The 26,725-nt window shown below is 45.7% G+C and overlaps 50 non-coding genes across 50 annotated transcripts; all 50 read left to right on the top strand.

The window, feature by feature from the left end:
• The first annotated feature begins 359 nt into the window (after positions 1-359).
• On the top strand, positions 360-441 carry trnal-uag (transfer RNA leucine (anticodon UAG)). The gene has a single exon. It is a non-coding gene; the product is annotated as a tRNA-Leu (tRNA).
• An 845-nt stretch (positions 442-1,286) lies between these two features.
• Positions 1,287-1,368, top strand: trnal-uag (transfer RNA leucine (anticodon UAG)). The gene has a single exon. It is a non-coding gene; the product is annotated as a tRNA-Leu (tRNA).
• A 227-nt stretch (positions 1,369-1,595) lies between these two features.
• Positions 1,596-1,677, top strand: trnal-uag (transfer RNA leucine (anticodon UAG)). Its single transcript has one exon. It is a non-coding gene; the product is annotated as a tRNA-Leu (tRNA).
• A 227-nt stretch (positions 1,678-1,904) lies between these two features.
• trnal-uag (transfer RNA leucine (anticodon UAG)) lies at positions 1,905-1,986 on the top strand. Its single transcript has one exon. It is a non-coding gene; the product is annotated as a tRNA-Leu (tRNA).
• Positions 1,987-2,213: 227 nt separating this feature from the next.
• trnal-uag (transfer RNA leucine (anticodon UAG)) lies at positions 2,214-2,295 on the top strand. Its single transcript has one exon. It is a non-coding gene; the product is annotated as a tRNA-Leu (tRNA).
• A 227-nt stretch (positions 2,296-2,522) lies between these two features.
• trnal-uag (transfer RNA leucine (anticodon UAG)) lies at positions 2,523-2,604 on the top strand. Its single transcript has one exon. It is a non-coding gene; the product is annotated as a tRNA-Leu (tRNA).
• An 845-nt stretch (positions 2,605-3,449) lies between these two features.
• On the top strand, positions 3,450-3,531 carry trnal-uag (transfer RNA leucine (anticodon UAG)). Its single transcript has one exon. It is a non-coding gene; the product is annotated as a tRNA-Leu (tRNA).
• A 227-nt stretch (positions 3,532-3,758) lies between these two features.
• On the top strand, positions 3,759-3,840 carry trnal-uag (transfer RNA leucine (anticodon UAG)). Its single transcript has one exon. It is a non-coding gene; the product is annotated as a tRNA-Leu (tRNA).
• Positions 3,841-4,067: 227 nt separating this feature from the next.
• trnal-uag (transfer RNA leucine (anticodon UAG)) lies at positions 4,068-4,149 on the top strand. Its single transcript has one exon. It is a non-coding gene; the product is annotated as a tRNA-Leu (tRNA).
• A 227-nt stretch (positions 4,150-4,376) lies between these two features.
• On the top strand, positions 4,377-4,458 carry trnal-uag (transfer RNA leucine (anticodon UAG)). The gene has a single exon. It is a non-coding gene; the product is annotated as a tRNA-Leu (tRNA).
• Positions 4,459-5,303: 845 nt separating this feature from the next.
• trnal-uag (transfer RNA leucine (anticodon UAG)) lies at positions 5,304-5,385 on the top strand. Its single transcript has one exon. It is a non-coding gene; the product is annotated as a tRNA-Leu (tRNA).
• Positions 5,386-5,612: 227 nt separating this feature from the next.
• trnal-uag (transfer RNA leucine (anticodon UAG)) lies at positions 5,613-5,694 on the top strand. Its single transcript has one exon. It is a non-coding gene; the product is annotated as a tRNA-Leu (tRNA).
• Positions 5,695-5,921: 227 nt separating this feature from the next.
• trnal-aag (transfer RNA leucine (anticodon AAG)) lies at positions 5,922-6,003 on the top strand. The gene has a single exon. It is a non-coding gene; the product is annotated as a tRNA-Leu (tRNA).
• Positions 6,004-6,539: 536 nt separating this feature from the next.
• trnal-uag (transfer RNA leucine (anticodon UAG)) lies at positions 6,540-6,621 on the top strand. The gene has a single exon. It is a non-coding gene; the product is annotated as a tRNA-Leu (tRNA).
• Positions 6,622-6,848: 227 nt separating this feature from the next.
• Positions 6,849-6,930, top strand: trnal-uag (transfer RNA leucine (anticodon UAG)). The gene has a single exon. It is a non-coding gene; the product is annotated as a tRNA-Leu (tRNA).
• Positions 6,931-7,775: 845 nt separating this feature from the next.
• trnal-uag (transfer RNA leucine (anticodon UAG)) lies at positions 7,776-7,857 on the top strand. The gene has a single exon. It is a non-coding gene; the product is annotated as a tRNA-Leu (tRNA).
• A 1,463-nt stretch (positions 7,858-9,320) lies between these two features.
• trnal-uag (transfer RNA leucine (anticodon UAG)) lies at positions 9,321-9,402 on the top strand. Its single transcript has one exon. It is a non-coding gene; the product is annotated as a tRNA-Leu (tRNA).
• A 536-nt stretch (positions 9,403-9,938) lies between these two features.
• trnal-aag (transfer RNA leucine (anticodon AAG)) lies at positions 9,939-10,020 on the top strand. Its single transcript has one exon. It is a non-coding gene; the product is annotated as a tRNA-Leu (tRNA).
• Positions 10,021-10,556: 536 nt separating this feature from the next.
• Positions 10,557-10,638, top strand: trnal-aag (transfer RNA leucine (anticodon AAG)). Its single transcript has one exon. It is a non-coding gene; the product is annotated as a tRNA-Leu (tRNA).
• A 227-nt stretch (positions 10,639-10,865) lies between these two features.
• trnal-aag (transfer RNA leucine (anticodon AAG)) lies at positions 10,866-10,947 on the top strand. The gene has a single exon. It is a non-coding gene; the product is annotated as a tRNA-Leu (tRNA).
• A 1,463-nt stretch (positions 10,948-12,410) lies between these two features.
• trnar-acg (transfer RNA arginine (anticodon ACG)) lies at positions 12,411-12,492 on the top strand. Its single transcript has one exon. It is a non-coding gene; the product is annotated as a tRNA-Arg (tRNA).
• A 536-nt stretch (positions 12,493-13,028) lies between these two features.
• Positions 13,029-13,110, top strand: trnal-aag (transfer RNA leucine (anticodon AAG)). The gene has a single exon. It is a non-coding gene; the product is annotated as a tRNA-Leu (tRNA).
• A 536-nt stretch (positions 13,111-13,646) lies between these two features.
• On the top strand, positions 13,647-13,728 carry trnal-aag (transfer RNA leucine (anticodon AAG)). The gene has a single exon. It is a non-coding gene; the product is annotated as a tRNA-Leu (tRNA).
• Positions 13,729-13,955: 227 nt separating this feature from the next.
• On the top strand, positions 13,956-14,037 carry trnal-aag (transfer RNA leucine (anticodon AAG)). Its single transcript has one exon. It is a non-coding gene; the product is annotated as a tRNA-Leu (tRNA).
• Positions 14,038-14,264: 227 nt separating this feature from the next.
• Positions 14,265-14,346, top strand: trnal-aag (transfer RNA leucine (anticodon AAG)). Its single transcript has one exon. It is a non-coding gene; the product is annotated as a tRNA-Leu (tRNA).
• A 227-nt stretch (positions 14,347-14,573) lies between these two features.
• Positions 14,574-14,655, top strand: trnal-aag (transfer RNA leucine (anticodon AAG)). Its single transcript has one exon. It is a non-coding gene; the product is annotated as a tRNA-Leu (tRNA).
• An 845-nt stretch (positions 14,656-15,500) lies between these two features.
• On the top strand, positions 15,501-15,582 carry trnal-aag (transfer RNA leucine (anticodon AAG)). Its single transcript has one exon. It is a non-coding gene; the product is annotated as a tRNA-Leu (tRNA).
• A 536-nt stretch (positions 15,583-16,118) lies between these two features.
• On the top strand, positions 16,119-16,200 carry trnal-aag (transfer RNA leucine (anticodon AAG)). Its single transcript has one exon. It is a non-coding gene; the product is annotated as a tRNA-Leu (tRNA).
• A 227-nt stretch (positions 16,201-16,427) lies between these two features.
• On the top strand, positions 16,428-16,509 carry trnal-uag (transfer RNA leucine (anticodon UAG)). The gene has a single exon. It is a non-coding gene; the product is annotated as a tRNA-Leu (tRNA).
• A 227-nt stretch (positions 16,510-16,736) lies between these two features.
• On the top strand, positions 16,737-16,818 carry trnal-aag (transfer RNA leucine (anticodon AAG)). Its single transcript has one exon. It is a non-coding gene; the product is annotated as a tRNA-Leu (tRNA).
• A 536-nt stretch (positions 16,819-17,354) lies between these two features.
• Positions 17,355-17,436, top strand: trnal-aag (transfer RNA leucine (anticodon AAG)). Its single transcript has one exon. It is a non-coding gene; the product is annotated as a tRNA-Leu (tRNA).
• Positions 17,437-17,663: 227 nt separating this feature from the next.
• Positions 17,664-17,745, top strand: trnal-aag (transfer RNA leucine (anticodon AAG)). The gene has a single exon. It is a non-coding gene; the product is annotated as a tRNA-Leu (tRNA).
• Positions 17,746-17,972: 227 nt separating this feature from the next.
• Positions 17,973-18,054, top strand: trnal-aag (transfer RNA leucine (anticodon AAG)). Its single transcript has one exon. It is a non-coding gene; the product is annotated as a tRNA-Leu (tRNA).
• A 226-nt stretch (positions 18,055-18,280) lies between these two features.
• trnal-uag (transfer RNA leucine (anticodon UAG)) lies at positions 18,281-18,362 on the top strand. Its single transcript has one exon. It is a non-coding gene; the product is annotated as a tRNA-Leu (tRNA).
• Positions 18,363-19,822: 1,460 nt separating this feature from the next.
• Positions 19,823-19,904, top strand: trnal-uag (transfer RNA leucine (anticodon UAG)). Its single transcript has one exon. It is a non-coding gene; the product is annotated as a tRNA-Leu (tRNA).
• Positions 19,905-21,057: 1,153 nt separating this feature from the next.
• Positions 21,058-21,139, top strand: trnal-aag (transfer RNA leucine (anticodon AAG)). The gene has a single exon. It is a non-coding gene; the product is annotated as a tRNA-Leu (tRNA).
• Positions 21,140-21,366: 227 nt separating this feature from the next.
• Positions 21,367-21,448, top strand: trnal-uag (transfer RNA leucine (anticodon UAG)). The gene has a single exon. It is a non-coding gene; the product is annotated as a tRNA-Leu (tRNA).
• Positions 21,449-21,675: 227 nt separating this feature from the next.
• On the top strand, positions 21,676-21,757 carry trnal-aag (transfer RNA leucine (anticodon AAG)). The gene has a single exon. It is a non-coding gene; the product is annotated as a tRNA-Leu (tRNA).
• Positions 21,758-22,601: 844 nt separating this feature from the next.
• Positions 22,602-22,683, top strand: trnal-aag (transfer RNA leucine (anticodon AAG)). Its single transcript has one exon. It is a non-coding gene; the product is annotated as a tRNA-Leu (tRNA).
• Positions 22,684-22,910: 227 nt separating this feature from the next.
• On the top strand, positions 22,911-22,992 carry trnal-aag (transfer RNA leucine (anticodon AAG)). The gene has a single exon. It is a non-coding gene; the product is annotated as a tRNA-Leu (tRNA).
• A 226-nt stretch (positions 22,993-23,218) lies between these two features.
• On the top strand, positions 23,219-23,300 carry trnal-aag (transfer RNA leucine (anticodon AAG)). The gene has a single exon. It is a non-coding gene; the product is annotated as a tRNA-Leu (tRNA).
• Positions 23,301-23,527: 227 nt separating this feature from the next.
• Positions 23,528-23,609, top strand: trnal-aag (transfer RNA leucine (anticodon AAG)). The gene has a single exon. It is a non-coding gene; the product is annotated as a tRNA-Leu (tRNA).
• An 844-nt stretch (positions 23,610-24,453) lies between these two features.
• trnal-aag (transfer RNA leucine (anticodon AAG)) lies at positions 24,454-24,535 on the top strand. Its single transcript has one exon. It is a non-coding gene; the product is annotated as a tRNA-Leu (tRNA).
• A 227-nt stretch (positions 24,536-24,762) lies between these two features.
• Positions 24,763-24,844, top strand: trnal-aag (transfer RNA leucine (anticodon AAG)). Its single transcript has one exon. It is a non-coding gene; the product is annotated as a tRNA-Leu (tRNA).
• A 226-nt stretch (positions 24,845-25,070) lies between these two features.
• trnal-aag (transfer RNA leucine (anticodon AAG)) lies at positions 25,071-25,152 on the top strand. Its single transcript has one exon. It is a non-coding gene; the product is annotated as a tRNA-Leu (tRNA).
• A 226-nt stretch (positions 25,153-25,378) lies between these two features.
• trnal-uag (transfer RNA leucine (anticodon UAG)) lies at positions 25,379-25,460 on the top strand. The gene has a single exon. It is a non-coding gene; the product is annotated as a tRNA-Leu (tRNA).
• A 226-nt stretch (positions 25,461-25,686) lies between these two features.
• trnal-uag (transfer RNA leucine (anticodon UAG)) lies at positions 25,687-25,768 on the top strand. The gene has a single exon. It is a non-coding gene; the product is annotated as a tRNA-Leu (tRNA).
• A 227-nt stretch (positions 25,769-25,995) lies between these two features.
• Positions 25,996-26,077, top strand: trnar-acg (transfer RNA arginine (anticodon ACG)). Its single transcript has one exon. It is a non-coding gene; the product is annotated as a tRNA-Arg (tRNA).
• Positions 26,078-26,304: 227 nt separating this feature from the next.
• On the top strand, positions 26,305-26,386 carry trnal-aag (transfer RNA leucine (anticodon AAG)). The gene has a single exon. It is a non-coding gene; the product is annotated as a tRNA-Leu (tRNA).
• A 227-nt stretch (positions 26,387-26,613) lies between these two features.
• trnal-aag (transfer RNA leucine (anticodon AAG)) lies at positions 26,614-26,695 on the top strand. Its single transcript has one exon. It is a non-coding gene; the product is annotated as a tRNA-Leu (tRNA).
• The last annotated feature ends 30 nt before the right edge of the window (positions 26,696-26,725 follow it).

Here is a 26,725-nt window from a genome sequence, read left to right on the forward strand (position 1 = left end):
CATATAAAGGTTCTTCATATGAACCGAACTGCAAAATAAGGAATAACACGGGTAGTGTGGCCGAGCGGTCCAAGGCGCTGGATTTAGGCTCCAGTCTCTTCGGAGGCGTGTGTTCAAATCCCACCGCTGCCATATTTAACTTCTAAGAAGCCTGGTTGCCTGTATTTGTCTAGAGAAAGTTTCCTCACACTAAAAATGCATGTGGGTGTCTAATGTGACTTTCTCATATTGCCGACTCATTGGAGTTCGACCGCGGTTCAACACAAATCAGCAGACATGACATGCCTGTTTCTCTTAGGATAACTATTGTATATAAAGGTTCTTCATATGAGCCGAACTGCAAAATAAGGAATAACATGGGTAGTGTGGCCGAGCGGTCCAAGGCGCTGGATTTAGGCTCCAGTCTCTTTGGAGGCGTGGGTTCGAATCCCACCGCTGCCATATTTAACTTCTAATAAGCCTGATTGTCTGTATTTGTCTAGAGAAAGTTTTCTCACACTAAAAATGCATGTGCGTGTCTGATGTGACTTTCTCATGTTGCCGACTCATTGGAGTTCGACCGCGGTTCAACACAAATCAGCGTACAAGACCTGCCTGTTTCTCTTAGGATACCTATTGTATATAAAGCTTCTTCATATGAGCCGAATTGTAAAACAAAGACTGACATGGGTAGTGTGGCCGAGCGGTCCAAGTCGCTGGATTAAGGCTCCAGTCTCTTCGGAGGCGTGGGTTCGAATCCCAGCGCTGCCATATTTAACTTCTAAGAAGCCTGGTTGTCTGTATTTGTCTAGAGAAAATTTCCTCACGCTAAAAATGCATGTGGGTGTCTAATGTGACTTTCTCTTGTGGCTGACTCATTGGAGTTCGACAACGATTCAACACAAATCAGCAGACAAGACCTGCCAGTTTCTCTTAGGATAACTATTGTATATAAAGGTTCTTCATATGAGCCGAACTGTAAAACAAAGACTGACCTGGGTAGTGTGGCCGAGCGGTCCAAGCCACTGGATTAAGGCTCCAGTCTCTTTGGAGGCGTGTGTTAGAATCCCACCGCTGCCATATTTAACTTCTAAGAAGCCTGGTTGTCTGTATTTGTCTAGAGAAAGTTTCCTCACACTAAAAATGCATGTGGGTGTCTAATGTGACTTTCTCATGTTGCCGACTCATTGGAGTTCGACCACGGTTCAACACAAATCAGCAGACAAGACCTGCCTGTTTGTCTTAGAATACCTATTGTATATAAAGGTTCTTCATATGAGCCGAACTGCAAAATAAGGAATAACATGGGTAGTGTGGCCGAGCGGTCCAAGGCGCTGGATTTAGGCTCCAGTCTCTTCGGAGGCGTGGGTTCGAATCCCACCGCTGCCATGTTTAACTTCTAAGAAGCCTGGTTGTCTGTATTTGTCTAGAGAAAGTTTCCTCACACTAAAAATGCATGTGGGTGTCTAATGTGACTTTCTCTTGTTGCCGACTCATTGGAGTTCGACCGCGGTTCAACACAAATCAGCAGACATGACATGCCTGTTTCTCTTAGGATAACTATTGTATATAAAGGTTCTTCATATGAGCCGAACTGCAAAATAAGGAATAACATGGGTAGTGTGGCCGAGCGGTCCAAGGCGCTGGATTTAGGCTCCAGTCTCTTTGGAGGCGTGTGTTCGAATCCCACCGCTGCCATATTTAACTTCTAAGAAGCCTGGTTGTCTGTATTTGTCTAGAGAAAGTTTCCTCACACTAAAAATGCATGTGGGTGTCTAATGTGACTTTCTCATGTTGCCAACTCATTGGAGTTCGACCGCGGTTCAACACAAATCAGCAGACAAGACCTGCCTGTTTCTCTTAGGATAACTATTGTATATGAAGGTTCTTCATATGAGCCGAACTGCAAAATAAGGAATAACATGGGTAGTGTGGCCGAGCGGTCCATGGCGCTGGACTTAGGCTCCAGTCTCTTCGGAGGCGTGGGTTCGAATCCCACCGCTGCCATGTTTAACTTCTAAGAAGCCTGGTTGTCTGTATTTGTCTAGAGAAAGTTTCCTCACACTAAAAATGCATGTGGGTGTCTAATGTGACTTTCTCATGTTGCCGACTCATTGGAGTTCGACCACGGTTCAACACAAATCAGCAGACAAGACCTGACTGTTTGTCTTAGAATACCTATTGTATATAAAGGTTCTTCATATGAACCGAACTGCAAAATAAGAAATAATACGGGTAGTGTGGCCGAGCGGTCCAAGGCGCTGGATTTAGGCTCCAGTCTCTTCGGAGGCGTGGGTTCGAATCCCACCGCTGCCATGTTTAACTTCTAAGAAGCCTGGTTGTCTGTATTTGTCTAGAGAAAGTTTCCTCACACTAAAAATGCATGTGGGTGTCTAATGTGACTTTCTCATGTTGCCGACTCATTGGAGTTCGACCACGGTTCAACACAAATCAGCAGACAAGACCTGCCTGTTTGTCTTAGAATACCTATTGTATATAAAGGTTCTTCATATGAGCCGAACTGCAAAATAAGGAATAACATGGGTAGTGTGGCCGAGCGGTCCAAGGCGCTGGATTTAGGCTCCAGTCTCTTCGGAGGCGTGGGTTCGAATCCCACCGCTGCCATGTTTAACTTCTAAGAAGCCTGGTTGTCTGTATTTGTCTAGAGAAAGTTTCCTCACACTAAAAATGCATGTGGGTGTCTAATGTGACTTTCTCATGTTGCCGACTCATTGGAGTTCGACCGCGGTTCAACACAAATCAGCGTACAAGACCTGCCTGTTTCTCTTAGGATACCTATTGTATATAAAGCTTCTTCATATGAGCCGAATTGTAAAACAAAGACTGACATGGGTAGTGTGGCCGAGCGGTCCAAGTCGCTGGATTAAGGCTCCAGTCTCTTCGGAGGCGTGGGTTCGAATCCCAGCGCTGCCATATTTAACTTCTAAGAAGCCTGGTTGTCTGTATTTGTCTAGAGAAAATTTCCTCACGCTAAAAATGCATGTGGGTGTCTAATGTGACTTTCTCTTGTGGCTGACTCATTGGAGTTCGACAACGATTCAACACAAATCAGCAGACAAGACCTGCCAGTTTCTCTTAGGATAACTATTGTATATAAAGGTTCTTCATATGAGCCGAACTGTAAAACAAAGACTGACCTGGGTAGTGTGGCCGAGCGGTCCAAGCCGCTGGATTAAGGCTCCAGTCTCTTTGGAGGCGTGTGTTAGAATCCCACCGCTGCCATATTTAACTTCTAAGAAGCCTGGTTGTCTGTATTTGTCTAGAGAAAGTTTCCTCACACTAAAAATGCATGTGGGTGTCTAATGTGACTTTCTCATGTTGCCGACTCATTGGAGTTCGACCACGGTTCAACACAAATCAGCAGACAAGACCTGCCTGTTTGTCTTAGAATACCTATTGTATATAAAGGTTCTTCATATGAGCCGAACTGCAAAATAAGGAATAACATGGGTAGTGTGGCCGAGCGGTCCAAGGCGCTGGATTTAGGCTTCAGTCTCTTCGGAGGCGTGGGTTCGAATCCCACCGCTGCCATGTTTAACTTCTAAGAAGCCTGGTTGTCTGTATTTGTCTAGAGAAAGTTTCCTCACACTAAAAATGCATGTGGGTGTCTAATGTGACTTTCTCTTGTTGCCGACTCATTGGAGTTCGACCGCGGTTCAACACAAATCAGCAGACATGACATGCCTGTTTCTCTTAGGATAACTATTGTATATAAAGGTTCTTCATATGAGCCTAACTGCAAAATAAGGAATAACATGGGTAGTGTGGCCGAGCGGTCCAAGGCGCTGGATTTAGGCTCCAGTCTCTTTGGAGGCGTGTGTTCGAATCCCACCGCTGCCATATTTAACTTCTAAGAAGCCTGGTTGTCTGTATTTGTCTAGAGAAAGTTTCCTCACACTAAAAATGCATGTGGGTGTCTAATGTGACTTTCTCATGTTGCCAACTCATTGGAGTTCGACCGCGGTTCAACACAAATCAGCAGACAAGACCTGCCTGTTTCTCTTAGGATAACTATTGTATATGAAGGTTCTTCATATGAGCCGAACTGCAAAATAAGGAATAACATGGGTAGTGTGGCCGAGCGGTCCATGGCGCTGGACTTAGGCTCCAGTCTCTTCGGAGGCGTGGGTTCGAATCCCACCGCTGCCATGTTTAACTTCTAAGAAGCCTGGTTGTCTGTATTTGTCTAGAGAAAGTTTCCTCACACTAAAAATGCATGTGGGTGTCTAATGTGACTTTCTCATGTTGCCGACTCATTGGAGTTCGACCACGGTTCAACACAAATCAGCAGACAAGACCTGCCTGTTTGTCTTAGAATACCTATTGTATATAAAGGTTCTTCATATGAGCCGAACTGCAAAATAAGGAATAACATGGGTAGTGTGGCCGAGCGGTCCAAGGCGCTGGATTTAGGCTCCAGTCTCTTCGGAGGCGTGGGTTCGAATCCCACCGCTGCCATGTTTAACTTCTAAGAAGCCTGGTTGTCTGTATTTGTCTAGAGAAAGTTTCCTCACACTAAAAATGCATGTGGGTGTCTAATGTGACTTTCTCTTGTTGCCGACTCATTGGAGTTCGACCGCGGTTCAACACAAATCAGCAGACATGACATGCCTGTTTCTCTTAGGATAACTATTGTATATAAAGGTTCTTCATATGAGCCGAACTGCAAAATAAGGAATAACATGGGTAGTGTGGCCGAGCGGTCCAAGGCGCTGGATTAAGGCTCCAGTCTCTTCGGAGGCGTGGGTTCGAATCCCAGCGCTGCCATATTTAACTTCTAAGAAGCCTGGTTGTCTGTATTTGTCTAGAGAAAATTTCCTCACGCTAAAAATGCATGTGGGTGTCTAATGTGACTTTCTCTTGTGGCTGACTCATTGGAGTTCGACAACGATTCAACACAAATCAGCAGACAAGACCTGCCAGTTTCTCTTAGGATAACTATTGTATATAAAGGTTCTTCATATGAGCCGAACTGTAAAACAAAGACTGACCTGGGTAGTGTGGCCGAGCGGTCCAAGCCGCTGGATTAAGGCTCCAGTCTCTTTGGAGGCGTGTGTTAGAATCCCACCGCTGCCATATTTAACTTCTAAGAAGCCTGGTTGTCTGTATTTGTCTAGAGAAAGTTTCCTCACACTAAAAATGCATGTGGGTGTCTAATGTGACTTTCTCATGTTGCCGACTCATTGGAGTTCGACCACGGTTCAACACAAATCAGCAGACAAGACCTGCCTGTTTGTCTTAGAATACCTATTGTATATAAAGGTTCTTCATATGAGCCGAACTGCAAAATAAGGAATAACATGGGTAGTGTGGCCGAGCGGTCCAAGGCGCTGGATTTAGGCTCCAGTCTCTTCGGAGGCGTGGGTTCGAATCCCACCGCTGCCATGTTTAACTTCTAAGAAGCCTGGTTGTCTGTATTTGTCTAGAGAAAGTTTCCTCACACTAAAAATGCATGTGGGTGTCTAATGTGACTTTCTCTTGTTGCCGACTCATTGGAGTTCGACCGCGGTTCAACACAAATCAGCAGACATGACATGCCTGTTTCTCTTAGGATAACTATTGTATATAAAGGTTCTTCATATGAGCCGAACTGCAAAATAAGGAATAACATGGGTAGTGTGGCCGAGCGGTCCAAGGCGCTGGATTTAGGCTCCAGTCTCTTTGGAGGCGTGGGTTCGAATCCCACCGCTGCCATATTTAACTTCTAATAAGCCTGATTGTCTGTATTTGTCTAGAGAAAGTTTTCTCACACTAAAAATGCATGTGCGTGTCTGATGTGACTTTCTCATGTTGCCGACTCATTGGAGTTCGACCGCGGTTCAACACAAATCAGCGTACAAGACCTGCCTGATTCTCTTAGGATACCTATTGTATATAAAGCTTCTTCATGTGAGCCGAATTGTAAAACAAAGACTGACATGGGTAGTGTGGCCGAGCGGTCCAAGGCGCTGGATTAAGGCTCCAGTCTCTTCGGAGGCCTGGGTTCGAATCCCAGCGCTGCCATATTTAACTTCTAAGAAGCCTGGTTGTCTGTATTTGTCTAGAGAAAATTTCCTCACGCTAAAAATGCATGTGGGTGTCTAATGTGACTTTCTCTTGTGGCTGACTCATTGGAGTTCGACAACGATTCAACACAAATCAGCAGACAAGACCTGCCAGTTTCTCTTAGGATAACTATTGTATATAAAGGTTCTTCATATGAGCCGAACTGTAAAACAAAGACTGACCTGGGTAGTGTGGCCGAGCGGTCCAAGCCGCTGGATTAAGGCTCCAGTCTCTTTGGAGGCGTGTGTTAGAATCCCACCGCTGCCATATTTAACTTCTAAGAAGCCTGGTTGTCTGTATTTGTCTAGAGAAAGTTTCCTCACACTAAAAATGCATGTGGGTGTCTAATGTGACTTTCTCATGTTGCCGACTCATTGGAGTTCGACCACGGTTCAACACAAATCAGCAGACAAGACCTGCCTGTTTGTCTTAGAATACCTATTGTATATAAAGGTTCTTCATATGAGCCGAACTGCAAAATAAGGAATAACATGGGTAGTGTGGCCGAGCGGTCCAAGGCGCTGGATTTAGGCTCCAGTCTCTTCGGAGGCGTGGGTTCGAATCCCACCGCTGCCATGTTTAACTTCTAAGAAGCCTGGTTGTCTGTATTTGTCTAGAGAAAGTTTCCTCACACTAAAAATGCATGTGGGTGTCTAATGTGACTTTCTCTTGTTGCCGACTCATTGGAGTTCGACCGCGGTTCAACACAAATCAGCAGACATGACATGCCTGTTTCTCTTAGGATAACTATTGTATATAAAGGTTCTTCATATGAGCCGAACTGCAAAATAAGGAATAACATGGGTAGTGTGGCCGAGCGGTCCAAGGCGCTGGATTTAGGCTCCAGTCTCTTTGGAGGCGTGGGTTCGAATCCCGCTGCTGCCATATTTAACTTCTAATAAGCCTGATTGTCTGTATTTGTCTAGAGAAAGTTTTCTCACACTAAAAATGCATGTGCGTGTCTGATGTGACTTTCTCATGTTGCCGACTCATTGGAGTTCGACCGCGGTTCAACACAAATCAGCGTACAAGACCTGCCTGTTTCTCTTAGGATACCTATTGTATATAAAGCTTCTTCATATGAGCCGAATTGTAAAACAAAGACTGACATGGGTAGTGTGGCCGAGCGGTCCAAGGCGCTGGATTAAGGCTCCAGTCTCTTCGGAGGCGTGGGTTCGAATCCCAGCGCTGCCATATTTAACTTCTAAGAAGCCTGGTTGTCTGTATTTGTCTAGAGAAAATTTCCTCACGCTAAAAATGCATGTGGGTGTCTAATGTGACTTTCTCTTGTGGCTGACTCATTGGAGTTCGACAACGATTCAACACAAATCAGCAGACAAGACCTGCCAGTTTCTCTTAGGATAACTATTGTATATAAAGGTTCTTCATATGAGCCGAACTGTAAAACAAAGACTGACCTGGGTAGTGTGGCCGAGCGGTCCAAGCCGCTGGATTAAGGCTCCAGTCTCTTTGGAGGCGTGTGTTAGAATCCCACCGCTGCCATATTTAACTTCTAAGAAGCCTGGTTGTCTGTATTTGTCTAGAGAAAGTTTCCTCACACTAAAAATGCATGTGGGTGTCTAATGTGACTTTCTCATGTTGCCGACTCATTGGAGTTCGACCACGGTTCAACACAAATCAGCAGACAAGACCTGCCTGTTTGTCTTAGAATACCTATTGTATATAAAGGTTCTTCATATGAGCCGAACTGCAAAATAAGGAATAACATGGGTAGTGTGGCCGAGCGGTCCAAGGCGCTGGATTTAGGCTCCAGTCTCTTTGGAGGCGTGGGTTCGAATCCCACCGCTGCCATATTTAACTTCTAAGAAGCCTAGTTGTCTGTATTTGTCTAGAGAAAATTTCCTCACGCTAAAAATGCATGTGGGTGTCTAATGTGACTTTCTCTTGTGGCTGACTCATTGGAGTTCGACAACGATTCAACACAAATCAGCAGACAAGACCTGCCAGTTTCTCTTAGGATACCTATTGTATATAAAGGTTCTTCATATGAGCCGAACTGTAAAACAAAGACTGACCTGGGTAGTGTGGCCGAGCGGTCCAAGCCGCTGGATTAAGGCTCCAGTCTCTTTGGAGGCGTGTGTTAGAATCCCACCGCTGCCATATTTAACTTCTAAGAAGCCTGGTTGTCTGTATTTGTCTAGAGAAAGTTTCCTCACACTAAAAATGCATGTGGGTGTCTAATGTGACTTTCTCATGTTGCCGACTCATTGGAGTTCGACCACGGTTCAACACAAATCAGCAGACAAGACCTGCCTGTTTGTCTTAGAATACCTATTGTATATAAAGGTTCTTCATATGAGCCGAACTGCAAAATAAGGAATAACACGGGTAGTGTGGCCGAGCGGTCCAAGGCGCTGGATTTAGGCTCCAGTCTCTTCGGAGGCGTGGTTTCGAATCCCACCGCTGCCATGTTTAACTTCTAAGAAGCCTGGTTGTCTGTATTTGTCTAGAGAAAATTTCCTCACGCTAAAAATGCATGTGGTTGTCTAATGTGACTTTCTCTTGTGGTCGACTCATTGGAGTTCGACAACGATTCAACACAAATCAGCATACAAGACCTGCCTGTTTCTCTTAGGATACCTATTGTATATAAAGGTTCTTCATATGAGCCGAACTGCAAAATAAAGATTGACATGGGTAGTGTGGCCGAGCGGTCCAAAGCGCTGGATTAAGGCTCCAGTCTCTTCGGAGGCGTGTGTTCGAATCCCACCGCTGCCATATTTAACTTCTAAGAAGCCTGGTTGTCTGTATTTGTCTAGAGAAAGTTTCCTCACACTAAAAATGCATGTGGGTGTCTAATGTGACTTTCTCATGTTGCCGACTCATTGGAGTTCGACCGCGGTTCAACACAAATCAGCAGACAAGACCTGCCTGTTTCTCTTAGGATAACTATTGTATATGAAGGTTCTTCATATGAGCCGAACTGCAAAATAAGGAATAACATGGGTAGTGTGGCCGAGCGGTCCATGGCGCTGGACTTAGGCTCCAGTCTCTTCGGAGGCGTGGGTTCGAATCCCAGCGCTGCCATGTTTAACTTCTAAGAAGCCTGGTTGTCTGTATTTGTCTAGAGAAAGTTTCCTCACACTAAAAATGCATGTGGGTGTCTAATGTGACTTTCTCATGTTGCCGACTCATTGGAGTTCGACCACGGTTCAACACAAATCAGCAGACAAGACCTGACTGTTTGTCTTAGAATACCTATTGTATATAAAGGTTCTTCATATGAACCGAACTGCAAAATAAGAAATAATATGGGTAGTGTGGCCGAGCGGTCCAAGGCGCTGGATTTAGGCTCCAGTCTCTTCGGAGGCGTGGGTTCGAATCCCACCGCTGCCATGTTTAACTTCTAAGAAGCCTGGTTGTCTGTATTTGTCTAGAGAAAGTTTCCTCACACTAAAAATGCATGTGGGTGTCTAATGTGACTTTCTCTTGTTGCCGACTCATTGGAGTTCGACAACGATTCAACACAAATCAGCAGACAAGACCTGCCAGTTTCTCTTAGGATAACTATTGTATATAAAGGTTCTTCATATGAGCCGAACTATAAAACAAAGACTGACCTGGGTAGTGTGGCCGAGCGGTCCAAGCCGCTGGATTAAGGCTCCTGTCTCTTCGGAGGCATGGGTTCGAATCCCACCGCTGCCATGTTTAACTTCTAAGAAGCCTGGTTGTCTGTATTTGTCTAGAGAAAGTTGCCTCACTCTAAAAATGCTTGTGGGTGTTTAATGTGACTTTCTCTTGAGGCCGACTTATTGGAGTTCGATAACGGTTCCACACAAATCAGCATACAAGTCCTGCCTGTTTCTCTTAGGATACCTATTGTATATAAAGCTTCTTCATATGAGCCGAACTGCCAAGTAAGGAATAACATGGGTAGTGTGGCCGAGCGGTCCAAGGCGCTGGATTAAGGCTCCAGTCTCTTCGGAGGCGTGGGTTCGAATCCCACCGCTGCCATGTTTAACTTCTAAGAAGCCTGGTTGTCTGTATTTGTCTAGAGGAAGTTTCCTCACACTAAAAATGCATGTGGGTCTCTAATGTGACTTTCTCTTGTTGCCGACTCATTGGAGTTCGACCGCGGTTCAACACAAATCAGCAGACAAGACCTGCCTGTTTCTCTTTGGATACCTATTGTATATAATGGTTCTTCATATGAGCCGAACTGCAAAACAAGGGTTAACATGGGTAGTGTGGCCGAGCGGTCCAAGGCGCTGAATTAAGGCTCCTGTCTCTTCGGAGGCGTGGGTTCGAATCCCACCGCTGCCATATTTAACTTCTAAGAAGCCTGGTTGTCTGTATTTGTCTAGAGGAAGTTTCCTCACACTAAAAATGCATGTGGGTGTCTAATGTGACTTTCTCTTGTTGCCGACTCTTTGGAGTTCGACCACGGTTCAACACAAATCAGCAGACAAGACCTGCCTGTTTCTCTTAGGATACCTATTGTATATAAAGGTTCTTCATATGAGCCGAACTGCAAAATAAGGAATAACATGGGTAGTGTGGCCGAGCGGTCCAAGGCGCTGGATTAAGGCTCCAGTCTCTTCGGAGGCGTGGGTTCGAATCCCACCGCTGCCATATTTAACTTCTATGAAGCCAGGTTGTCTGTATTTGTCGAGAGAAAGTTTCCTCACACTAAAAATGCATGTGGGTGTCTAATGTGACTTTCTCTTGAGGCCGACTTATTGGAGTTCGATAACGGTTCAACACAAATCAGCATACAAGTCCTGCCTGTTTCTCTTAGGATAGCTATTGTATATAAAGCTTCTTCATATGAGCCGAACTGCCAAGTAAGGAATAACATGGGTAGTGTGGCCGAGCGGTCCAAGGCGCTGGATTAAGGCTCCAGTCTCTTCGGAGGCGTGGGTTCGAATCCCACCGCTGCCATGTTTAACTTCTAAGAAGCCTGGTTCTCTGTATTTGTCTAGAGGAAGTTTCCTCACACTAAAAATGCATGTGGGTCTCTAATGTGACTTTCTCTTGTTGCCGACTCATTGGAGTTCGACCGCGGTTCAACACAAATCAGCAGACAAGACCTGCCTGTTTCTCTTTGGATACCTATTGTATATAATGGTTCTTCATATGAGCCGAACTGCAAAACAAGGATTAACATGGGTAGTGTGGCCGAGCGGTCCAAGGCGCTGAATTAAGGCTCCTGTCTCTTCGGAGGCATGGGTTCGAATCCCTCCGCTGCCATATTTAACTTCTAAGAAGCCGGGTTGTCTGTATTTGTCGTGAGAAAGTTTCCTCACACTAAAAATGCATGTGGGTGTCTAATGTGACTTTCTCTTGTTGCCGACTCTTTGGAGTTCGACCACGGTTCAACACAAATCAGCAGACAAGACCTGCCTGTTTCTCTTAGGATACCTATTGTATATAAAGGTTCTTCATATGAGCCGAACTGTAAAATAAGGAATAACATGGGTAGTGTGGCCGAGCGGTCCAAGGCGCTGGTTTAAGACTCCAGTCTCTTCGGAGGTGTGGGTTCGAATCCCACCGCTGCCATATTTAACTTCTAAGAAGCCTGCTTGTCTGTATTTGTCTAGAGGAAGTTTCCTCACACTAAAAATGCATGTGGGTGTCTAATGTGACTTTCTCTTGTTGCCGACTCTTTGGAGTTCGACCACGGTTCAACACAAATCAGCAGACAAGACCTGCCTGTTTCTCTTAGGATACCTATTGTATATAAAGGTTCTTCATATGAGCCGAACTGTAAAATAAGGAATAACGTGGGTAGTGTGGCTGAGCGGTCCAAGGCGCTGGATTAAGGCTCCAGTCTCTTCGGGGGCATGGGTTCGAATCCCACCGCTGCCATGTGTAACTTCTAAGAAGCCTGGTTGTCTGTATTTGTCTAGAGAAAGTTTCCTCACACTAAAAATGTATGTGGGTGTCTAATGTGACTTTCTCTTGTTGCCGACTCTTTGGAGTTCGACCACGGTTCAACACAAATCAGCATACAAGACCTGCCTGTTTCTCTTTGGATACCTATTGTATATAATGGTTCTTCATATGAGCCGAACTGCAAAATAAGGTGTAACATGGGTAGTGTGGCTGAGCGGTCCAAGGCGCTGAATTAAGGCTGCAGTCTCTTCGGAGGCGTGGGTTCGAATCCCACCGCTGCCATGTTTAACTTCTAAGAAGCCTGCTCCTCTGTATTTGTCTAGAGAAAGTTTCCTCACACTAAAAATGCATGTGGGTGTCTAATGTGACTTTCTCTTGTTGCCGACTCTTTGGAGTTCGACCACGGTTCAACACAAATCAGCATACAAGACCTGCCTGTTTCTCTTTGGATACCTATTGTATATAATGGTTCTTCATATGAGCCGAACTGCAAAATAAGGTGTAACATGGGTAGTGTGGCTGAGCGGTCCAAGGCGCTGGATTACGGCTCAAGTCTCTTAGGAGGCGTGAGTTCGAATCCCACCGCTGCCATGTTTAACTTCTAAGAAGCCTGGTTGTCTGTATTAGTCTAAAGGAAGTGTCCTCACACTAAAAATCCATGTGGGTCTCTAATGTGACTTTCTCTTGTTGCCGACTCATTGGAGTTCGACCGCGGTTCAACACAAATCAGCAGACAAGACCTGCCTGTTTCTCTTTGGATACCTATTGTATATAATGGTTCTTCATATGAGCCGAACTGCAAAACAAGGGTTAACATGGGTAGTGTGGCCGAGCGGTCCAAGGCGCTGAATTAAGGCTCCTGTCTCTTCGGAGGCATGGGTTCGAATCCCACCGCTGCCATGTTTAACTTCTAAGAAGCCTGGTTGTCTGTATTTGTCTAGAGAAAGTTGCCTCACTCTAAAAATGCTTGTGGGTGTTTGATGTGACTTTCTCTTGAGGCCGACTTATTGGAGTTCGATAACGGTTCAACACAAATCAGCATACAAGTCCTGCCTGTTTCTCTTAGGATACCTATTGTATATAAAGCTTCTTCATATGAGCCGAACTGCCAAGTAAGGAATAACATGGGTAGTGTGGCCGAGCGGTCCAAGGCGCTGGATTAAGGCTCCAGTCTCTTCGGAGGCGTGGGTTCGAATCCCACCGCTGCCATGTTTAACTTCTAAGAAGCCTGGTTGTCTGTATTTGTCTAGAGGAAGTTTCCTCACACTAAAAATGCATGTGGGTCTCTAATGTGACTTCCTCTTGTTGCCGACTCATTGGAGTTCGACCGCGGTTCAACACAAATCAGCAGACAAGACCTGCCTGTTTCTCTTTGGATACCTATTGTATATAATGGTTCTTCATATGAGCCGAACTGCAAAACAAGGGTTAACATGGGTAGTGTGGCCGAGCGGTCCAAGGCGCTGAATTAAGGCTCCTGTCTCTTCGGAGGCATGGGTTCGAATCCCACCGCTGCCATGTTTAACTTCTAAGAAGCCTGGTTGTCTGTATTTGTCTAGAGAAAGTTGCCTCACTCTAAAAATGCATGTGGGTGTTTAATGTGACTTTCTCTTGAGGCCGACTTATTGGAGTTCGATAACGGTTCAACACAAATCAGCATACAAGTCCTGCCTGTTTCTCTTAGGATACCTATTGTATATAAAGCTTCTTCATATGAGCCGAACTGCCAAGTAAGGAATAACATGGGTAGTGTGGCCGAGCGGTCCAAGGCGCTGGATTAAGGCTCCAGTCTCTTCGGAGGCGTGGGTTCGAATCCCACCGCTGCCATGTTTAACTTCTAAGAAGCCTGGTTGTCTGTATTTGTCTAGAGGAAGTTTCCTCACACTAAAAATGCATGTGGGTCTCTAATGTGACTTTCTCTTGTTGCCGACTCATTGGAGTTCGACCGCGGTTCAACACAAATCAGCAGACAAGACCTGCCTGTTTCTCTTTGGATACTTATTGTATATAAAGGTTCTTCATATGAGCCGAACTGCAAAATAAGGAGTAACATGGGTAGTGTGGCCGAGCGGTCCAAGGCGCTGGATTAAGACTCCAGTCTCTTCGGAGGCGTGGGTTCGAATCCCACCGCTGCCATATTTAACTTCTAAGAAGCCTGGTTGTCTGTATTTGTCTAGAGGAAGTTTCCTCACACTAAAAATGCATGTGGGTGTCTAATGTGACTTTCTCTTGTTGCCGACTCTTTGGAGTTCGACCACGGTTCAACACAAATCAGCAGACAAGACCTGCCTGTTTCTCTTAGGATACCTATTGTATATAAAGGTTCTTCATATGAGCCGAACTGCAAAATAAGGAATAACATGGGTAGTGTGGCCGAGCGGTCCAAGGCGCTGGATTAAGGCTCCAGTCTCTTCGGAGGCGTGGGTTCGAATCCCACCGCTGCCATATTTAACTTCTATGAAGCCAGGTTGTCTGTATTTGTCGAGAGAAAGTTTCCTCACACTAAAAATGCATGTGGGTGTCTAATGTGACTTTCTCTTGAGGCCGACTTATTGGAGTTCGATAACGGTTCAACACAAATCAGCATACAAGTCCTGCCTGTTTCTCTTAGGATACCTATTGTATATAAAGCTTCTTCATATGAGCCGAACTGCCAAGTAAGGAATAACATGGGTAGTGTGGCCGAGCGGTCCAAGGCGCTGGATTAAGGCTCCAGTCTCTTCGGAGGCGTGGGTTCGAATCCCACCGCTGCCATGTTTAACTTCTAAGAAGCCTGGTTGTCTGTATTTGTCTAGAGGAAGTTTCCTCACACTAAAAATGCATGTGGGTCTCTAATGTGACTTTCTCTTGTTGCCGACTCATTGGAGTTCGACCGCGGTTCAACACAAATCAGCAGACAAGACCTGCCTGTTTCTCTTTGGATACCTATTGTATATAATGGTTCTTCATATGAGCCGAACTGCAAAACAAGGATTAACATGGGTAGTGTGGCCGAGCGGTCCAAGGCGCTGAATTAAGGCTCCTGTCTCTTCGGAGGCATGGGTTCGAATCCCTCCGCTGCCATATTTAACTTCTAAGAAGCCGGGTTGTCTGTATTTGTCGAGAGAAAGTTTCCTCACACTAAAAATGCATGTGGGTGTCTAATGTGACTTTCTCTTGTTGCCGACTCTTTGGAGTTCGACCACGGTTCAACACAAATCAGCAGACAAGACCTGCCTGTTTCTCTTAGGATACCTATTGTATATAAAGGTTCTTCATATGAGCCGAACTGTAAAATAAGGAATAACATGGGTAGTGTGGCCGAGCGGTCCAAGGCGCTGGTTTAAGACTCCAGTCTCTTCGGAGGTGTGGGTTCGAATCCCACCGCTGCCATATTTAACTTCTAAGAAGCCTGCTTGTCTGTATTTGTCTAGAGGAAGTTTCCTCACACTAAAAATGCATGTGGGTGTCTAATGTGACTTTCTCTTGTTGCCGACTCTTTGGAGTTCGACCACGGTTCAACACAAATCAGCAGACAAGACCTGCCTGTTTCTCTTAGGATACCTATTGTATATAAAGGTTCTTCATATGAGCCGAACTGTAAAATAAGGAATAACGTGGGTAGTGTGGCTGAGCGGTCCAAGGCGCTGGATTAAGGCTCCAGTCTCTTCGGAGGCGTGGGTTCGAATCCCACCGCTGCCATGTTTAACTTCTAAGAAGCCTGCTCATCTGCATTTGTCGAGAGAAAGTTTCCTCACACTAAAAATGCATGTGGGTGTCTAATGTGACTTTCTCTTGTTGCCGACTCATTGGAGTTCGACCACGGTTCAACACAAATCGGCAGACAAGACCTGCCTGTTTCTCTTAGGATTCCTATTGTATATAAAGGTTTTTCATAAGGGCCGAGCTATGAAATAAGAAACGACATGGGTAGTGTGGCCGAGCGGTCAAAGGCGCTAGATTTAGGCTCCCGTCTCTTCGGAGGCGTGGGTTCGAATCCCACCACTGCCATGTTTAACTTCTAAGAAGCCTGCTTCTCTGCATTTGTCTAGAAAAAGTTGCCTCACCCTAAAAATGCATGTGTGTGTCTAATGTGACTTTCTCTTGAGGCCGACTTATTGGAGTTCGATAACGGTTCAACACAAATCAGCATACAAGACCTGCCTGTTTCTCTTAGGATACCTATTGTATATAAAGCTTCTTCATATGAGCCGAACTGCCAAGTAAGGAATAACATGGGTAGTGTGGCCGAGCGGTCCAAGGCGCTGGATTAAGGCTCCAGTCTCTTCGGAGGCGTGGGTTCGAATCCCACCGCTGCCATGTTTAACTTCTAAGAAGCCTGCTCATCTGCATTTGTCGAGAGAAAGTTTCCTCACACTAAAAATGCATGTGGGTGTCTAATGTGACTTTCTCTTGTTGCCGACTCATTGGAGTTCGACCACGGTTCAACACAAATCGGCAGACAAGACCTGCCTGTTTCTCTTAGGATTCCTATTGTATATAAAGGTTTTTCATAAGGGCCGAGCTATGAAATAAGAAACGACATGGGTAGTGTGGCCGAGCGGTCAAAGGCGCTGGATTTAGGCTCCCGTCTCTTCGGAGGCGTGGGTTCGAATCCCACCACTGCCATGTTTAACTTCTAAGAAGCCTGCTTCTCTGCATTTGTCTAGAAAAAGTTGCCTCACCCTAAAAATGCATGTGTGTGTCTAATGTGACTTTCTCTTGAGGCCGACTTATTGGAGTTCGATAACGGTTCAACACAAATCAGCATACAAGACCTGCCTGTTTCTCTTAGGATACCTATTGTATATAAAGCTTCTTCATATGAGCCGAACTGCCAAGTAAGGAATAACATGGGTAGTGTGGCCGAGCGGTCCAAGGCGCTGGATTAAGGCTCCAGTCTCTTCGGAGGCGTGGGTTCGAATCCCACCGCTGCCATGTTTAACTTCTAAGAAGCCGGGTTGTCTGTATTTGTCGAGAGAAAGTTTCCTCACACTAAAAGTGCATGTGGGTGTCTAATGTGACTTTCTCTTGTGGCCGACTCATTGGAGTTCGACCACGGTTCAACACAAATCAGCAGACAAGACCTGCCTGTTTCTCTTTGGATACCTATTGTATATAATGGTTCTTCATATGAGCCGAACTGCAAAACAAGGATTAACATGGGTAGTGTGGCCGAGCGGTCCAAGGCGCTGAATTAAGGCTCCTGTCTCTTCGGAGGCATGGGTTCGAATCCCACCGCTGCCATATTTAACTTCTAAGAAGCCGGGTTGTCTGTATTTGTCGAGAGAAAGTTTCCTCACACTAAAAGTGCATGTGGGTGTCTAATGTGACTTTCTCTTGTGGCCGACTCATTGGAGTTCGACCACGGTTCAACACAAATCAGCAGACAAGACCTGCCTGTTTCTCTTAGGATACTTATTGTATATAAAGGTTCTTCATATGAGCCGAACTGCAAAATAAGGAATAACATGGGTAGTGTGGCCGAGCGGTCCAAGGCGCTGGATTAAGACTCCAGTCTCTTCGGAGGTGTGGGTTCGAATCCCACCGCTGCCATATTTAACTTCTAAGAAGCCTGCTTGTCTGTATTTGTCTAGAGGAAGTTTCCTCACACTAAAAATGCATGTGGGTGTCTAATGTGACTTTCTCTTGTGGCCGACTCATTGGAGTTCGACCACGGTTCAACACAAATCAGCAGACAAGACCTGCCTGTTTCTCTTAGGATACTTATTGTATATAAAGCTTCTTCATATGAGCCGAACTGCAAAACAAGGTATAACATGGGTAGCGTGGCAGAGCGGTCCAAGGCGCTGGATTAAGGCTCCAGTCTCTTCGGAGGCGTGGGTTCGAATCCCACCGCTGCCATATTTAACTTCTAAGAAGCCTGCTTGTCTGCATTTGTCTAGAGGAAGTTTCCTCACACTAAAAATGCATGTGGGTGTCTAATGTGACTTTCTCTTGTTGCCGACTCTTTGGAGTTCGACCACGGTTCAACACAAATCAGCAGACAAGACCTGCCTGTTTCTCTTAGGATACCTATTGTATGTAAAGGTTCTTCATATGAGCCGAACTGCAAAATAAGGAATAACATGGGTAGTGTGGCCGAGCGGTCCAAGGCGCTGGATTAAGGCTCCAGTCTCTTCGGAGGCGTGGGTTCGAATCCCACCGCTGCCATATTTAACTTCTATGAAGCCAGGTTGTCTGTATTTGTCGAGAGAAAGTTTCCTCACACTAAAAATGCATGTGGGTGTTTAATGTGACTTTCTCTTGTTGCCGACTCTTTGGAGTTCGACCATGGTTCAACCAAATCAGCAGACAAGGCCTGCCTGTTTCTCTTAGGATACTTATTGTATATAAAGGTTCTTCATATGAGCCGAACTGCAAAATAAGGAATAACATGGGTAGTGTGGCCGAGCGGTCCAAGGCGCTGGATTTAGGCTCCAGTCTCTTCGGAGGCGTGGGTTCAAATCCCACCGCTGCCATATTTAACTTCTAAGAAGCCTGCTCATCTGCATTTGTCGAGAGAAAGTTTCCTCACACTAAAAATGCATGTGGGTGTCTAATGTGACTTTCTCTTGTTGCCGACTCTTTGGAGTTCGACCACGGTTCAACACAAATCAGCAGACAAGACCTGCCTGTTTCTCTTAGGATACCTATTGTATATAAAGGTTCTTCATATGAGCCGAACTGCAAAATAAGGAATAACATGGGTAGTGTGGCCGAGCGGTCCAAGGCGCTGGATTAAGGCTCCAGTCTCTTCGGAGGCGTGGATTCGAATCCCACCGCTGCCATGTTTAACTTCTAAGAAGCCTGGTTGTCTGTATTTGTCTAGAGGAAGTTTCCTCACACTAAAAATGCATGTGGGTATTTAATGTGACTTTCTCTTGATGCCGACTCTTTGGAGTTCGACCACGGTTCAACACAAATCGGCAGACAAGACCTGCCTGTTTCTCTTAGGATTCCTATTGTATATAAAGGTTTTTCATAAGGGCCGAGCTATGAAATAAGAAACGACATGGGTAGTGTGGCCGAGCGGTCCAAGGCGCTGGATTAAGGCTCCAGTCTCTTCGGAGGCGTGGGTTCGAATCCCACGCTGCCATGTTTAACTTCTAAGAAGCCTGGTTGTCTGTATTTGTCTAGAGGAAGTTTCCTCACACTAAAAATGCATGTGGGTGTCTAATGTGACTTTCTCTTGTTGCCGACTCTTTGGAGTTCGACCACGGTTCAACACAAATCAGCAGACAAGACCTGCCTGTTTCTCTTAGGATACCTATTGTATATAAAGGTTCTTCATATGAGCCGAACTGCAAAATAAGAAACGACATGGGTAGTGTGGCCGAGCGGTCCAAGGCGCTGGATTAAGGCTCCAGTCTCTTCGGAGGCGTGGGTTCGAATCCCACGCTGCCATGTTTAACTTCTAAGAAGCCTGGTTGTCTGTATTTGTCTAGAGGAAGTTTCCTCACACTAAAAATGCATGTGGGTCTCTAATGTGACTTTCTCTTGTTGCCGACTCATTGGAGTTCGACCACGGTTCAACACAAATCGGCAGACAAGACCTGCCTGTTTCTCTTAGGATTCCTATTGTATATAATGGTTCTTCATATGAGCCGAACTGCAAAACAAGGATTAACATGGGTAGTGTGGCCGAGCGGTCCAAGGCGCTGAATTAAGGCTCCTGTCTCTTCGGAGGCATGGGTTCGAATCCCACCGCTGCCATATTTAACTTCTAAGAAGCCGGGTTGTCTGTATTTGTCGAGAGAAAGTTTCCTCACACTAAAAATGCATGTGGGTGTTTAATGTGACTTTCTCTTGTTGCCGACTCTTTGGAGTTCGACCATGGTTCAACCAAATCAGCAGACAAGGCCTGCCTGTTTCTCTTAGGATACTTATTGCATATAAAGGTTCTTCATATGAGCCGAACTGCAAAATAAGGAATAACATGGGTAGTGTGGCCGAGCGGTCCAAGGCGCTGGATTTAGGCTCCAGTCTCTTCGGAGGCGTGGGTTCAAATCCCACCGCTGCCATATTTAACTTCTAAGAAGCCTGCTCATCTGCATTTGTCGAGAGAAAGTTTCCTCACACTAAAAATGCATGTGGGTGTCTAATGTGACTTTCTCTTGTTGCCGACTCTTTGGAGTTCGACCACGGTTCAACACAAATCAGCAGACAAGACCTGCCTGTTTCTCTTAGGATACCTATTGTATATAAAGGTTCTTCATATGAGCCGAACTGCAAAATAAGAAACGACATGGGTAGTGTGGCCGAGCGGTCCAAGGCGCTGGATTAAGGCTCCAGTCTCTTCGGAGGCGTGGGTTCGAATCCCACGCTGCCATGTTTAACTTCTAAGAAGCCTGGTTGTCTGTATTTGTCTAGAGGAAGTTTCCTCACACTAAAAATGCATGTGGGTCTCTAATGTGACTTTCTCTTGTTGCCGACTCATTGGAGTTCGACCACGGTTCAACACAAATCGGCAGACAAGACCTGCCTGTTTCTCTTAGGATTCCTATTGTATATAATGGTTCTTCATATGAGCCGAACTGCAAAACAAGGATTAACATGGGTAGTGTGGCCGAGCGGTCCAAGGCGCTGAATTAAGGCTCCTGTCTCTTCGGAGGCATGGGTTCGAATCCCACCGCTGCCATATTTAACTTCTAAGAAGCCGGGTTGTCTGTATTTGTCTAGAGGAAGTTTCCTAACACTAAAAATGCATGTGGGTGTCTAATGTGACTTTCTCTTGTGGCCGACTCATTGGAGTTCGACCACGGTTCAACACAAATCAGCAGACAAGACCTGCCTGTTTCTCTTAGGATACTTATTGTATATAAAGCTTCTTCATATGAGCCGAACTGCAAAACAAGGTATAACATGGGTAGCGTGGCCGAGCGGTCCAAGGCGCTGGATTAAGGCTCCAGTCTCTTCGGAGGCGTAGGTTCGAATCCCACCGCTGCCATATTTAACTTCTAAGAAGCCTGCTTGTCTGTATTTGTCTAGAGGAAGTTTCCTCACACTAAAAATGCATGTGGGTGTCTAATGTGACTTTCTCTTGTTGCCGACTCTTTGGAGTTCGACCACGGTTCAACACAAATCAGCAGACAAGACCTGCCTGTTTCTCTTAGGATACCTATTGTATATAAAGGTTCTTCATATGAGCCGAACTGCAAAATAAGGAATAACATGGGTAGTGTGGCCGAGCGGTCCAAGGCGCTGGATTAAGGCTCCAGTCTCTTCGGAGGCGTGGGTTCGAAACCCACCGCTGCCATATTTAACTTCTATGAAGCCAGGTTGTCTGTATTTGTCTAGAGAAAGTTTCCTCACACTAAAAATGCATGTGGGTGTTTAATGTGACTTTCTCTTGTTGCCGACTCTTTGGAGTTCGACCACGGTTCAACACAAATCAGCAGACAAGACCTGCCTGTTTCTCTTAGGATACTTATTGTATATAAAGGTTCTTCATATGAGCCGAACTGCAAAATAAGGAATAACATGGGTAGTGTGGCCGGGCGGTCCAAGGCGCTGGATTTAGGCTCCAGTCTCTTCGGAGGCGTGGGTTCAAATCCCACCGCTGCCATATTTAACTTCTAAGAAGCCTGCTCATCTGCATTTGTCGAGAGAAAGTTTCCTCACACTAAAAATGCATGTGGGTGTCTAATGTGACTTTCTCTTGTTGCCGACTCTTTGGAGTTCGACCACGGTTCAACAGAAATCAGCAGACAAGACCTGCCTGTTTCTCTTAGGATACCTATTGTATATAAAGGTTCTTCATATGAGCCGAACTGCAAAATATGGAATAACATGGGTAGTGTGGCCGAGCGGTCCAAGGCGCTGGATTAAGGCTCCAGTCTCTTCGGAGGCGTGGGTTCGAATCCCACCGCTGCCATATTTAACTTCTATGAAGCCAGGTTGTCTGTATTTGTCGAGAGAAAGTTTCCTCACACTAAAAATGCATGTGGGTGTCTAATGTGACTTTCTCTTGAGGCCGACTTATTGGAGTTCGATAACGGTTCAACACAAATCAGCAGACAAGACCTGCCTGTTTCTCTTAGGATACCTATTGTATATAAAGCTTCTTCATATGAGCCGAACTGCCAAGTAAGGAATAACATGGGTAGTGTGGCCGAGCGGTCCAAGGCGCTGGATTAAGGCTCCAGTCTCTTCGGAGGCGTGGGTTCGAATCCCACGCTGCCATGTTTAACTTCTAAGAAGCCTGGTTGTCTGTATTTGTCTAGAGGAAGTTTCCTCACACTAAAAATGCATGTGGGTCTCTAATGTGACTTTCTCTTGTTGCCGACTCATTGGAGTTCGACCGCGGTTCAACACAAATCAGCAGACAAGACCTGCCTGTTTCTCTTTGGATACCTATTGTATATAATGGTTCTTCATATGAGCCGAACTGCAAAACAAGGATTAACATGGGTAGTGTGGCCGAGCGGTCCAAGGCGCTGAATTAAGGCTCCTGTCTCTTCGGAGGCATGGGTTCGAATCCCACCGCTGCCATATTTAACTTCTAAGAAGCCGGGTTGTCTGTATTTGTCGAGAGAAAGTTTCCTCACACTAAAAGTGCATGTGGGTGTCTAATGTGACTTTCTCTTGTGGCCGACTCATTGGAGTTCGACCACGGTTCAACACAAATCAGCAGACAAGACCTGCCTGTTTCTCTTAGGATACTTATTGTATATAAAGGTTCTTCATATGAGCCGAACTGCAAAATAAGGAATAACATGGGTAGTGTGGCCGAGCGGTCCAAGGCGCTGGATTAAGACTCCAGTCTCTTCGGAGGTGTGGGTTCGAATCCCACCGCTGCCATATTTAACTTCTAAGAAGCCTGCTTGTCTGTATTTGTCTAGAGGAAGTTTCCTCACACTAAAAATGCATGTGGGTGTCTAATGTGACTTTCTCTTGTTGCCGACTCTTTGGAGTTCGACCACGGTTCAACACAAATCAGCAGACAAGACCTGCCTGTTTCTCTTAGGATACATATTGTATATAAAGGTTCTTCATATGAGCCGAACTGCAAAATAAGGAATAACATGGGTAGTGTGGCCGAGCGGTCCAAGGCGCTGGATTAAGGCTCCAGTCTCTTCGGAGGCGTGGGTTCGAAACCCACCGCTGCCATATTTAACTTCTATGAAGCCAGGTTGTCTGTATTTGTCGAGAGAAAGTTTCCTCGCACTAAAAATGCATGTGGGTGTTTAATGTGACTTTCTCTTGTTGCCGACTCTTTGGAGTTCGACCATGGTTCAACCAAATTAGCAGACAAGGCCTGCCTGTTTCTCTTAGGATACTTATTGTATATAAAGGTTCTTCATATGAGCCGAACTGCAAAATATGGAATAACATGGGTAGTGTGGCCGAGCGGTCCAAGGCGCTGGATTAAGGCTCCAGTCTCTTCGGAGGCGTGGGTTCGAATCCCACCGCTGCCATATTTAACTTCTATGAAGCCAGGTTGTCTGTATTTGTCGAGAGAAAGTTTCCTCACACTAAAAATGCATGTGGGTGTTTAATGTGACTTTCTCTTGTGGCCGACTCATTGGAGTTCGACCACGGTTCAACACAAATCAGCAGACAAGACCTGCCTGTTTCTCTTAGGATACATATTGTATATAAAGGTTCTTCATATGAGCCGAACTGCAAAATATGGAATAACATGGGTAGTGTGGCCGAGCGGTCCAAGGCGCTGGATTAAGGCTCCAGTCTCTTCGGAGGCGTGGGTTCGAATCCCACCGCTGCCATATTTAACTTCTATGAAGCCAGGTTGTCTGTATTTGTCGAGAGAAAGTTTCCTCACACTAAAAATGCATGTGGGTGTCTAATGTGACTTTCTCTTGAGGCCGACTTATTGGAGTTCGATAACGGTTCAACACAAATCAGCAGACAAGACCTGCCTGTTTCTCTTAGGATACCTATTGTATATAAAGCTTCTTCATATGAGCCGAACTGCCAAGTAAGGAATAACATGGGTAGTGTGGCCGAGCGGTCCAAGGCGCTGGATTAAGGCTCCAGTCTCTTCGGAGGCGTGGGTTCGAATCCCACGCTGCCATGTTTAACTTCTAAGAAGCCTGGTTGTCTGTATTTGTCTAGAGGAAGTTTCCTCACACTAAAAATGCATGTGGGTCTCTAATGTGACTTTCTCTTGTTGCCGACTCATTGGAGTTCGACCGCGGTTCAACACAAATCAGCAGACAAGACCTGCCTGTTTCTCTTTGGATACCTATTGTATATAATGGTTCTTCATATGAGCCGAACTGCAAAACAAGGATTAACATGGGTAGTGTGGCCGAGCGGTCCAAGGCGCTGAATTAAGGCTCCTGTCTCTTCGGAGGCATGGGTTCGAATCCCACCGCTGCCATATTTAACTTCTAAGAAGCCGGGTTGTCTGTATTTGTCGAGAGAAAGTTTCCTCACACTAAAAGTGCATGTGGGTGTCTAATGTGACTTTCTCTTGTGGCCGACTCATTGGAGTTCGACCACGGTTCAACACAAATCAGCAGACAAGACCTGCCTGTTTCTCTTAGGATACTTATTGTATATAAAGGTTCTTCATATGAGCCGAACTGCAAAATAAGGAATAACATGGGTAGTGTGGCCGAGCGGTCCAAGGCGCTGGATTAAGACTCCAGTCTCTTCGGAGGTGTGGGTTCGAATCCCACCGCTGCCATATTTAACTTCTAAGAAGCCTGCTTGTCTGTATTTGTCTAGAGGAAGTTTCCTCACACTAAAAATGCATGTGGGTGTCTAATGTGACTTTCTCTTGTTGCCGACTCTTTGGAGTTCGACCACGGTTCAACACAAATCAGCAGACAAGACCTGCCTGTTTCTCTTAGGATACATATTGTATATAAAGGTTCTTCATATGAGCCGAACTGCAAAATAAGGAATAACATGGGTAGTGTGGCCGAGCGGTCCAAGGCGCTGGATTAAGGCTCCAGTCTCTTCGGAGGCGTGGGTTCGAAACCCACCGCTGCCATATTTAACTTCTATGAAGCCAGGTTGTCTGTATTTGTCGAGAGAAAGTTTCCTCGCACTAAAAATGCATGTGGGTGTTTAATGTGACTTTCTCTTGTTGCCGACTCTTTGGAGTTCGACCATGGTTCAACCAAATTAGCAGACAAGGCCTGCCTGTTTCTCTTAGGATACTTATTGTATATAAAGGTTCTTCATATGAGCCGAACTGCAAAATATGGAATAACATGGGTAGTGTGGCCGAGCGGTCCAAGGCGCTGGATTAAGGCTCCAGTCTCTTCGGAGGCGTGGGTTCGAATCCCACCGCTGCCATATTTAACTTCTATGAAGCCAGGTTGTCTGTATTTGTCGAGAGAAAGTTTCCTCACACTAAAAATGCATGTGGGTGTTTAATGTGACTTTCTCTTGTTGCCGACTCTTTGGAGTTCGACCACGGTTCAACCAAATCAGCAGACAAGACCTGCCTGTTTCTCTTAGGATACTTATTGTATATAAAGGTTCTTCATATGAGCCGAACTGCAAAATAAGGAATAACATGGGTAGTGTGGCCGAGCGGTCCAAGGCGCTGGATTTAGGCTCCAGTCTCTTCGGAGGCGTGGGTTCAAATCCCACCGCTGCCATATTTAACTTCTAAGAAGCCTGCTCATCTGCATTTGTCGAGAGAAAGTTTCCTCACACTAAAAATGCATGTGGGTGTCTAATGTGACTTTCTCTTGTTGCCGACTCATTGGAGTTCGACCACGGTTCAACCAAATCAGCAGACAAGACCTGCCTGTTTCTCTTAGGCTACCTATTGTATATAAAGGTTTTTCATAAGGGCCGAACTGTAAAACAAGGAACGACATGGGTAGTGTGGCCGAGCGGTCAAAGGTGCTGGATTTAGGCTCCAGTCTCTTCGGAGGCGTGGGTTCGAATCCCACCGCTGCCATGTTTAACTTCTAAGAAGCCTGCTCCTCTGTATTTGTCTAGAGAAAGTTTCCTCACACTAAAAATGCATGTGGGTGTCTAATGTGACTTTCTCTTGTTGCCGACTCATTGGAGTTTGACCGCGGTTCAACACAAATCAGCAGACAAGACCTGCCTGTTTCTCTTAGGATACTTATTGTATATAAAGCTTCTTCATATGAGCCGAACTGCAAAACAAGGTATAACATGGGTAGCGTGGCCGAGCGGTCCAAGGCGCTGGATTACGGCTCAAGTCTCTTAGGAGGCGTGAGTTCGAATCCCACCGCTGCCATGTTTAACTTCTAAGAAGCCTGGTTGTCTGTATTTGTCTAGAGAAAGTTTCCTCACACTAAAAATGCATGTGGGTGTCTAATGTGACTTTCTCTTGTGGCCGACTCATTGGAGTTCGACCGCGGTTCAACACAAATCAGCAGACAAGACCTGCCTGTTTCTCTTAGGATACTTATTGTATATAAAGCTTCTTCATATGAGCCGAACTGCAAAATAAGGAATAACATGGGTAGTGTGGCCGAGCGGTCCAAGGCGCTGGATTAAGACTCCAGTCTCTCCGGAGGTGTGGGTTCGAATCCCACCGCTGCCATATTTAACTTCTAAGAAGCCTGCTTGTCTGTATTTGTCTAGAGGAAGTTTCCTCACACTAAAAATGCATGTGGGTGTCTAATGTGACTTTCTCTTGTGGCCGACTCATTGGAGTTCGACCGCGGTTCAACACAAATCAGCAGACAAGACCTGCCTGTTTCTCTTAGGATACTTATTGTATATAAAGCTTCTTCATATGAGCCGAACTGCAAAACAAGGTATAACATGGGTAGCGTGGCCGAGCGGTCCAAGGCGCTGGATTAAGGCTCCAGTCTCTTCGGAGGCGTGGGTTCGAATCCCACCGCTGCCATATTTAACTTCTAAGAAGCCGGGTTGTCTG

Source organism: Brienomyrus brachyistius, chromosome 16 (assembly GCF_023856365.1).
Source record: "Brienomyrus brachyistius isolate T26 chromosome 16, BBRACH_0.4, whole genome shotgun sequence".
Classification (NCBI taxonomy): domain Eukaryota; kingdom Metazoa; phylum Chordata; class Actinopteri; order Osteoglossiformes; family Mormyridae; genus Brienomyrus; species Brienomyrus brachyistius.